This window comes from Nicotiana tabacum, chromosome 23, assembly GCF_000715075.1.
Source record: "Nicotiana tabacum cultivar K326 chromosome 23, ASM71507v2, whole genome shotgun sequence".
Lineage (NCBI taxonomy): Eukaryota > Viridiplantae > Streptophyta > Magnoliopsida > Solanales > Solanaceae > Nicotiana > Nicotiana tabacum.
The window spans coordinates 52,376,792-52,386,817 of NC_134102.1; the positions used below are offsets into that span (position 1 = coordinate 52,376,792).

At 38.0% G+C, this 10,026-nt stretch overlaps 1 long non-coding RNA gene across 3 annotated transcripts; it reads left to right on the forward strand.

Annotated features, from left to right (window-relative positions):
- The first annotated feature begins 877 nt into the window (after nucleotides 1–877).
- On the forward strand, nucleotides 878–9,588 carry LOC107789731 (uncharacterized). 3 transcript variants are annotated; one of them, XR_001648900.2, is made up of 2 exons: nucleotides 878–6,577; nucleotides 9,318–9,588. It is a non-coding gene; the product is annotated as an uncharacterized LOC107789731 (long non-coding RNA). The 3 variants fall into 3 exon arrangements; XR_012705823.1 differs by having other exon boundaries at nucleotides 878–6,565; XR_001648899.2 differs by having other exon boundaries at nucleotides 878–6,555.
- Nucleotides 9,589–10,026: the final 438 nt, after the last annotated feature.

Below are 10,026 nucleotides of genomic sequence, written 5' to 3' on the forward strand. Positions count from 1 at the left end.
TAGTCAAAAATGATAAAAATAAAGTTTTTACACGTTATTTAGCATTAATACAATTTATTGATAATTATTCCTATTTTTACAAAATATGAAAATTTCTGTCATTTTATTGCAATTATTCAAAAATGTAGTTTTTGCACATTATTAAACTTTAATGCAATTTATTGATAATTATTCTTATTTTCACAAAATATGAGAATTTCTATCATTGTATTGCAATTAGTTAAATACTGTAGTGTTTGTGCGTTTTTCTAAACTTTTAAGCGATTTATTGATAATGGTCCTATTTTTCAAAAATTAGGATATTCTATCAATTTTATCGTCTTTTCAAAAATAAAATATTAATTACTACAACACCATTGTAGCAGTTACATTTTAAATAAATACTACTCCCTCCGTTTCAATTTATGTGAACCTATTTTTTTTTTAGTCCGTGCCAAAAAGAATGACCTCTTTCTCTATTTGAAAATAATTTACCTTTATGCAATGATTTATAGCCACACAAAATATATGTGCCTCATTTTACACCACAAGTTTAAAAGTCTTCTCTCTTTTCTTAAATTCCGTGTCCAGTCAAATGGGTTCACATAAATTGAAATGGAGGGAGTATGAGATTTTATAATTAAAAAATCATATTTTATTTCGTAGCACAGTCTATTAAATTACATCGAAGCCAGTTCTGATTAAATTCAATGTCCAGTCAATAACTGGTGTGACAAGACGTTGACGCGACATGACATTGACACGACAAGACATCATGATGTGACTAGTCAATTGATGTGACTTGATGTGACTGATGTGACATGACCTCCTCCTTTAATTTTGACCACATATATTTCTTCCATTTTACATATATTTTCACCTAAAATAAGAACCAACATCTTTTATTTACACACTCACTATATACATATACCCACACCTACACACTCCCTCACTTTATAACATCAGATTTTTATAACCCAAACCCTAAATAATCTCTCACTCTCCATTGAGAGAACTCATAGCCACACACCCCATTTTTTGGGCTTTCTCAATCTCTCATTTTTGAGAGACCATGTCTGCTCCTTCTTCATCTCCAAATTCTCTCTTCATTATGGAGAGACATGGCTGTCGCTCAGGTCGCTGCCGCCGGAGTTGACCACCGGCCAGGCGGCGATTCCTATCTTTTCCTCTCTTTTCTCTTCGGTAGACTCCACTGGTTGGAGAAATTGACACTTCTCGCCAGAGTTTGGCCGGAAACTTTCAGATCTGTTGTGAAGTATTGAATGTCGGTGGCCTCTTTTACTCATCCCTTTATGATTTTTTATTGTTATTCTTTACGGACCTGGAGTTTATGGCTTTTCCGGCGGGCTCCTCTGTTTCTGTTATCCTTTCGATTAAGCCGGAGTTCATCGCCGGCTAGCCTTTTGTGTGTTGTTTTATGGAGTTTTATGACTGTTGGCCCATCTTCAAGAGACCTGTGTATTTCTGGCAACCCACTGTTCGATTGGTTATTAATTTTTATGATAGTTAGGTGTCATTATCACTGTTTATAATTGAGACTAACATGGGTTTTGATTTTTCCGACGAGTTTCGCCTTCTCCGGCGGATGATGATGCGGATTCTAAGTGTTCCATTTTTGTGTTTGTTTTCACCATTTTGCTATGGCTGACAGCTTTGTTTTGATGTTGTTTGGACCTTTTTGTGCACTTTGGGTAGGCCAGCCACTGATCGATTCTTTTGGCTTTTCGGAAACGGTTTAACTGATTTTCTTGACATGCTGGTGACGGTATATATCTTGTTATTTGATTCGAACATATATTATACAAGATTGCGGACGATGAGAAAATAATCTCCGAGTTATTGAGGCCATGACGCCCCATGACACCCCGAATGACACTCGGACTGGGCCCTAAATAATGAGGTGATGATGATAAACATAGAAAAATAAAAGACGAGGATGCGATGACCCAATAAAACCTTCGGAAGGCGACACAGTTGGCCACCAGAGTTGTTACCGAGGCGGTTCCTGTTCTCTTGTCTAGACGGATATCGTATATTACATATATCTGAGCATCCTATATTATTTTTAAAACTATCTTTCGAAAACAATTTCCCAAAAAAATATTATTTTTTTTTGCAAACAATCTTTCAAAAACAAAACATTTTAAAATCATTTTCAAGAGAAATTTCCCAAAAATATTTTAAAACAAAAACTATTTCAAAACATGTCACTTCCTTATTTTATCTTTTATGTTATATTATTTAGCTAACAATTTCATTTTTCTCTCATTTTGCGAGGTACTATCACACGGGGTTGCTTTCAGAGGATGACATTCAAAGACGAAAAGATAAATTCCCGTTAAGCTTCCCACTTCGTAACTTCCTATCTTGGATGTACAAAACGCAAGTATAGTGAAACCATAGATAGATAACGTATTTGCTAGCTTACTTATTATTTGCATATTTGCCAACACTTAGGATGAGTTGCATCAAGTTATTAATCCGTTTAACTTACGAAGTTGTGCATTATATAACTCGTTAAGCTTATATATACATGTTTAGGATGTCGAGTATATTTCGTAACTTGTTTGGATAATTGGGATAGATATGCATGTAATTAATTAAATTAGATACTACATAACAAAACAAAAAGTATTCCATCTTTTCTCAAAACAAATAAACTTACCTTTTTTATAATCATACTAGGATGCTTTTCGAACCAATCTACTTGTATATCGTTCCTTAATTATACACCCCAATTAGACATAACTTGTAGAAATCATAATTGAGTCTACCATATTTAGGATTAATTCAATTGTTACATCCATTTAGGCCTAACCCGATAATTGCCAATATTCTCCATGAGTTATTGTCTTAAAGGCTATTCTTGTACAAGGTTTATAATATTCTTAGCCTCTTTGTGTATTTGTCTGATTTCTTATATATGCATTTTATTAGTATTTATTTGTTTATTCAATCCTTTTAAATCAAACTCTAAAGTCTTTCTTATATGGTCCTGATTTTCTTTTGTCATAAAAATTTATATTCCTTTATATCTGTACATCTTAACAAACCTTTTTTACGTTTTATTCTTTATATATCTAGTCAATTATGTTAGTCAATCACAAAATACTTACTCATTTTTTAAGATAATTTTCACCACTATTTATTCATTTTTTCACATATTTTTCTTATATACTTAATATAACTCATTGTAGTAATTATTTGACTTTAATCATAAATTAACTTCTTCAGATTTATTCAAACTCTTTTTTAGATCATTTCAATTGTTGATGTACATTCCATGTTTGATTTAATTACTCAATTATCACATGTAAGATTTATGTGGATAATTTCTTTCTTATGCTTTCCTATCATCACAACCCTCCTACTATATTTGGTCATTTCTTTAAGCTAATTGCTAGTTGGTTTTTATCCAAAAATAATTCTTCACCTTATACCATGTGTATTCAATTAAGACTAACCTTTTATAGTTAAATTATTTGGCTTTAATTGTAAGTCGAAGTTTCCTTTATACTCTATTTTGAATCCAATTCTTTCAATCAAATCCCAAAAAGATTTTTGTTTATTAATCTGCTTGCATATTTTGTTGTATAAATTTTATCACAAATAAAATAGTCACGCTTTGAATATTTATTCACTACGTGACAACTGTGTTGACTGCTCTTTGATAGAAATCCTTTGTGGCGTAGTTAATCATTCTTTTGAACCTTTCCTTCCTTATTTGATCGAGTCCACATGAACTACCTTTTGTGGATCTTGAGGGATGCCTAAAACCTTCCCCTCGAGATAACTTGAACCCTTAACTAGAATCTCAATGGTTTCGTAGATCATAGTCGAAGTGTACATTATATAGTGTAATATAGGTGTCCTAGTGTACCTTAAACATTAGGTGTCGACTCTAAACTTTAATAACCTTGTAGAGTACTATAAGTTGTAGTTTATTTTGTCTCATGCAAAATAGAGTGCAACAACATGGCGACTCTGTTGGGGATACTTCAAGTTCTAACCACAGCATATTCGATCCAATAGTTGAGGGATTACAGGTTCTCCAATATTCCAACTTTTATTCTCTCTATCACATGCTTTAGGTTGTATATTCTCTGCTTCAATCATATACTCTTTGTTTCAAGCTGTATATTTCTTGGTTTAAGTTGTATATTATTTGCTTCAAGTGGTATATTTTTGTCGCATGCTACAATTAGTCCATTGTTTGTGATGCGATTCAGGCGGTGTATTCTTTGTCAATCGATATATTCTTTGTCGTTTGCCTCAAGTTGTGTATTTTTTGTTGTATGCTTCAAGCAGCATATTCTCTATTGCGTGCTTCAAATCGTGTATCCTCTGTTGCATTCTTCAAGCCGCATATTCTCTGTTGCATGCTTCAAGTCGAGTATCCTCTATTGCATACTTCAAGCTGCATATTCTTTGTCATATGCTTTAAGTGGTATACTTTTGTCATCCGCTTCAAGCGGCGTATTCTCTGTCATGCTCATGTTGTATATGCTTCCCACATGTCTATGTTGTATATTCTGTTACATATGACTGTGATGTATACTCTTTCACACATGCTCTTGGTGCTGCCTTATCCAATTATCATTACTTTTCTATTGACACTATGTCGTGCACAATCACACACAAGCCACGCGAGGATTGTCTTTTCACCCCTCCAAACCTTCTTTCAAAACTCCTTAGTTTCAAAGATCGGTAGACGAGGTTAACTACGTACCATCTCACAGTTGTCCTTAACTCATATCCGAATCTAGGCAAATCAACTCTTAGAATTCCTAGGTCACTGTACACACAATCTTGCATCTTGGTTCAATTGAATTAATCCCCGCATATCCTTTACTTGCTATATATTCTTTGTATATTTGGTATATATTCTTTGCCTGCCATTGCTTTGTGCCCTCTATCTGCTACATATGCTTTCTACTTGTTGTCCACCACTAGGTTCTCTTTATCTAACTATTTTAGTTGACTTGTGTCGAACCTTGAATCTCTCAAATGCACATACCCACTCCGGTCTTTATGACCATCCACCATAATCACATCATCATTAGGACTCTACCATCCTTTTCAAAGATACTTCAATCTAGCTTGGTATATCTTCCACTGATTTGATGTATTCTTCTCAACATACCTCACACTTTCACTGACTTCCGTCATTTGAAATAAATCCATGCGCTATGCTACCATCTATCTCTTATTCAAAGGTTACCAGTCTCCACCCACCCGGGAATTCACACTAGTAATTGCACTTCTTCTCTAGGAACAATTAATCATTCATGAGAACCATACAGATCCCTCGTGGTTCTAGTAGTTGTCTGAACTACGTTTTGACCTAATTTTTTCTCTAGCAAGATACGTAGGCAACCCTACATAAGGGTTCGGTCTCCCCACTATTTCAAATTAATTTCCTCGGCATTGAAAAGTTGGGGCAGTTCTTTTGAAATAGTGCAATGATGCTCTCAACCCAGAAATCTTTGAGAGCGTCAACCAAACATCACCCAAAAAATCCAAACAAAATACCATGTCAACCTTACTCTGACCCTCACCCGACTTAAATCCCAACATATGGGATGCAAGTCCTTTCTTCAAACATCTGGCTATAGATTCATGGTGTTCACTACCACTTCCCAAGTTCAAAGATTCAATACAAGTCAACCCATTTTGTTACAGGGGCAAGTCGTTAGTCAATTTTCAAGGAGTGTCATTCTCGCACGACTCAGACAAAAAAGGAAGAACGGGCAAAGACTCAAGTCAACATGAATCAACATCCCTCCATCGAACTAAGAATTTTTCTTTGCACGCAGGAGGGACAACACAATGTCCGGAACCATCAGGGATTGTCGACATCACGTTTTCGATCACAACCGGATACACCACTATTGCGCGGCCTAACTACGTACCCTCTTAATTTTATAACTTCACCTAAAAGGGAATCTAACATTTTCTCCTCTGAGTTTTGCAGGTACATCATCTCGGGCACTTCCCAAGAGATAACATCTGGTCTCGGACTTGGTAGAACATTAGTCAGATAATCAGGGGAGTAATAGTTCACAATTAACTTCACCATTTTTTATGACTTCGTTGCTCTCACCACTTTGCTATATTCAGATCAGAACATCGTTCCCTGTTATCAACTGGGGACGATCATCAAATGGTTCATGTGGATGGGCGAAAGGTGCATCATCCTGGGACTGCACGTGAAATAGCATCCGACATCGGACATTGTGGAACATCAACCGAACAATCAGCGGAGTGTTAGTTACAATTCTTAATTCCATCATTTATGACGGCATTACTCTCACAATATTTCTATATCTTGATCATATTATCACCCCGACTAATAGCCGGGGACGATCACCCAAAGGTTCATGTGGATAGCTGGAAGGTCGCAACAAAACATCCATATAGTCAATTGAGAGACGACCACAACAACTGTCTCGCAAACAGTCAAGGGCATCGAGGCAACTGTTCGAAGGAGCAGCTAGGGCACATCTTCTGGAGGGATATGCTCTTCAACTCCAGAGATACCACACCCAATCATGGGTACAACTAGGCATTACTCTAAGTTTGTCTATGCCCTTGCATTTCATACATATCTTTGATGAAATTAGTATAGTTAGTTGTAATGCCTTGAAATAGGAGAGTAAAAGAAGTGTTGAAAATCATACACCTCATACTCTCCAACCTTCACGAACTACGCGTACCTGATTCTTGACCTTGTGTCAAGATAAGTAGGCAACCCATCATGGGTCTTGTCTTTCTCGTTCTTAATTGAATGAGTCGGTCAAGTCTGGCCACTTGGGTCACAGTTGACCAAACAGTCCTTGCAAAAGGGTCATCTCTGAAAATGTAACGACCCGGCCGATTGTTTTGAGAGCTGTAGCCACGTCCCCCTATTTATTGCTCATTTTGTACTTTATAACTGTTATCTGACTTGCTGAAGTAGTCTGTTCGGGTCAGGTGTGATTTCAGAATGAAATGAGATAGTTAGTCTCAAGGTTGAAAGCTTAAGCTGAAATAATTGACCGGATGTTGATCTTTGGGTAAATGACTCCGGACCGGAGTTTTGATAGTTTTGTTGGGTGATTTTGGACTTAGGAGCGTGTTCGGATGGTAATTTGGAAGTTCGTAGTGGAATTAGGCTTGAAATGGCGAAAGTTGAATTTTTGGGAAGTTTGACCGGGAGTGGACTTTTTGATATCGGGGTCGGATTCCAATTTCGGAGGTTGGAGTAGGTCTGTAATGTCATTTGTGATTTGTGTGCAAAATTTGGGTGTCAATCGGATGTGATTTGATAGGTTTCAGTATCGTTTGTAAAAATTGGAAGTTCAAAGTTGATTAGGCTTGAATCTATGTGTGATTCATGTTTGATGTTGTTCGAGTGATTTGAAGGTTCGACTAAGTTCTTATCGTGTTATAGGACATGTTGGTTTGTTTGGTTGAGGTCCCGGAGGCCTCAGGTGGATTTCGGGTGGTTAACGGATCAAGTTTTGAACTTAAAGAATTTGTTGAAGTTGGCAGTTGCTGGTGTAATCGCACCTGTGGAGTGGGCACCGCAGATGCGAGCCTGCAGAAGTGAGAAAGAAAGCGCAGAAGCGGTCAAGTATGAAGCAGGTAGAGGTCGCAGGTGCGAGGTACTTTCCGCACTTGCGTGTCCGCGGATACGGTGAATTTGGCACAGAAGCGGGAATGAGTGGGGAGGCTGGTCTGCAGAAGCGGACTCTTTTGCATAGATGTGCACCCGCTAAAGCGCGGTTGAGACCGCAGAAGCGGATGGTCAACAAAACTGAAATCCACAGAAGCCGTGCGGCAGAAGCGGCTAAGTATCCGCAGAAGCGGAATGACTAGGCAGAACATATAAAAACAAGAGTTCACGATTTTTCTTCATTTTGGACATTCCAAGCTCGGTCTAAGGCAATTTTTGAGAGGGCTTTTGAGGAGATTCTTGAGGTAAGTCCCTTGTTCTCGTTTTTGATCAACAGTCTAATTTTCCCATTGATTTGTCCCCTAGTTGGTGTGTATTTAAGGTGTAAATTGGGGGTTTGAGGCTAGAGATTTGGGGATTTGGGTGACGATTTGGTGTCGGATTTTCATAAATTTGGTATGGTTAGACTCGTTGTTGAATAAGCTTTTGGGTTTTGTGACTTTTGTCGAATTTCGAGATGTGGACCCGGGGGCCGGCTTTGAGCCGATTTCGGAATTTGATTAATAACTTCATATTTTCTAGTGAAATTGATTCCTATAGCCCGTGTTGATTGTATCACATTGTTTATGGTTAGATTAGAGGAATTCAGAGGCCGTTTCGTGAGGCAAGGGTGTATCAGAGTAGAGATTTGCTCGGACTAAGATAAGTAATAGTTCTAAATTTGTTTCTGAGGGTACGAAAACCCGTATTACGTGTCATGTATTTGGTTTTGGGGTGACATACATGCTACATGACGGGCATGTGGGCGTGCACCGTAGGAATTGTTACTTGGTCAAATTTCATGGGATTGTGTAGTGAATAATTTGTTGTTATCTGTTATTCTCCATGTACTAGAGAAATTGAACCACAAATCATGTTTAGACTATGTGTGTGCATTGTAGGGACCCAAAGAGGTCGTGTACATGTTGAATTATCTGCTAAATTGTTGCCTTGTACTCAGTCACAGTTTATTTGTATATTACATCTCAGTCTCTATTGTTCATTTTTTATGCATCATATCATTGTTGTCTGGGCTGCTTTTTATGATTTTTGAGAGCCTGAGAGACTGGAGAGGATGATGATTGAGTGAGGCCGAGGGCCTAATTGTGAGGTATTATACTATAGCACGTGAGTTGTCCGTGCAGCACGTGAGTTGTCCGTGCATATCCATATATTATATTATAGCATGTGAGTTGTCCGTGCAGCACATGAGCTGTCCATGCAGATTATAGTGCTTGGGATGAAGGTTCCGGAGTCTGTACACACCCCCAGTGAGTGTAGGTACCTACTGAGTGCGAATGCCGAGTGCTGAGTGAATGGGAGGGCTGAGTGACTGTGGCCATGAGAGGATGTATTTGGTTTCATACATGTTGCACTTAGCTGCCATGTATCACTGTCTTGATAATTTTTGAAGGATATTGCGATTTGTTTCAGTTGAACTTGACATGAAATTACTGTTTTGGCCTTAATTGTTGAACTTGAAAGCATGCCTACCTTCCATTTAAAAATCATTGTAATTGAACTATAATTGTAAAGCTCGTCACTACCTTCAGTTCTTTATTTAGTATTGTTACTTGCTGAGTTGGTTGTACTCATACTACACCCTGCACTTCGTGTGCAGATCCAGGTGTTCCCGGACATAGTGGGTGTTGATTTTTGCGCCCAGTGGATCTTTTGGAGATTTCGAGGTAGCTGCCAGCGTTTCGCAGACCTTGTTTCTCCTTCCCTATCATTTCACTTATTGTATTTGGTTTCAGATTTTCATAGATAGTATTTTTCGGACTTCTGATGTATAGATGCTCATGTACTTAGTGACACCCCGATGTTGGGAATTTCCGCGTTGTATTTTGGATTTCTATCCTATTTATGAGGAGTTGTTATCATTTAAACTATTTTAAATCCGTCTTCTGTTAAGTGTTGGAGTTATTTCATAAATGTCGGCTTGCCTAGTACCACGATAGGCGCCATCATGACAGGTTAAGATTTTGGGTCGTGACAAGTTGGTATCAGAGTCTAGGTTACATAGGTCTCACGAATCATTAGAAGGTTTAGTAGAGTCTTGCAGATCGGTACTGAGACGTCTGTACTTATCTTTGGGAGGCTGCCAAACCCTTAAGAAATTTCACATTCTTGTATTCTTGTCGTGCGGATTTGTTGTTCTGGTAACTAAACTTCTGTATTCTATTCTCTCATAAATGGTAAGGACACGTGCTACCAGACAGGATGGATGGCCACCAGTACCACCAGCTAGGGCCATGAGAGGCCGCGGTCGTGGTAGGGGTCGTGGTAGGGGTAGAGGTGCAGCTCGTACAACAGCTAGACAAGCACTT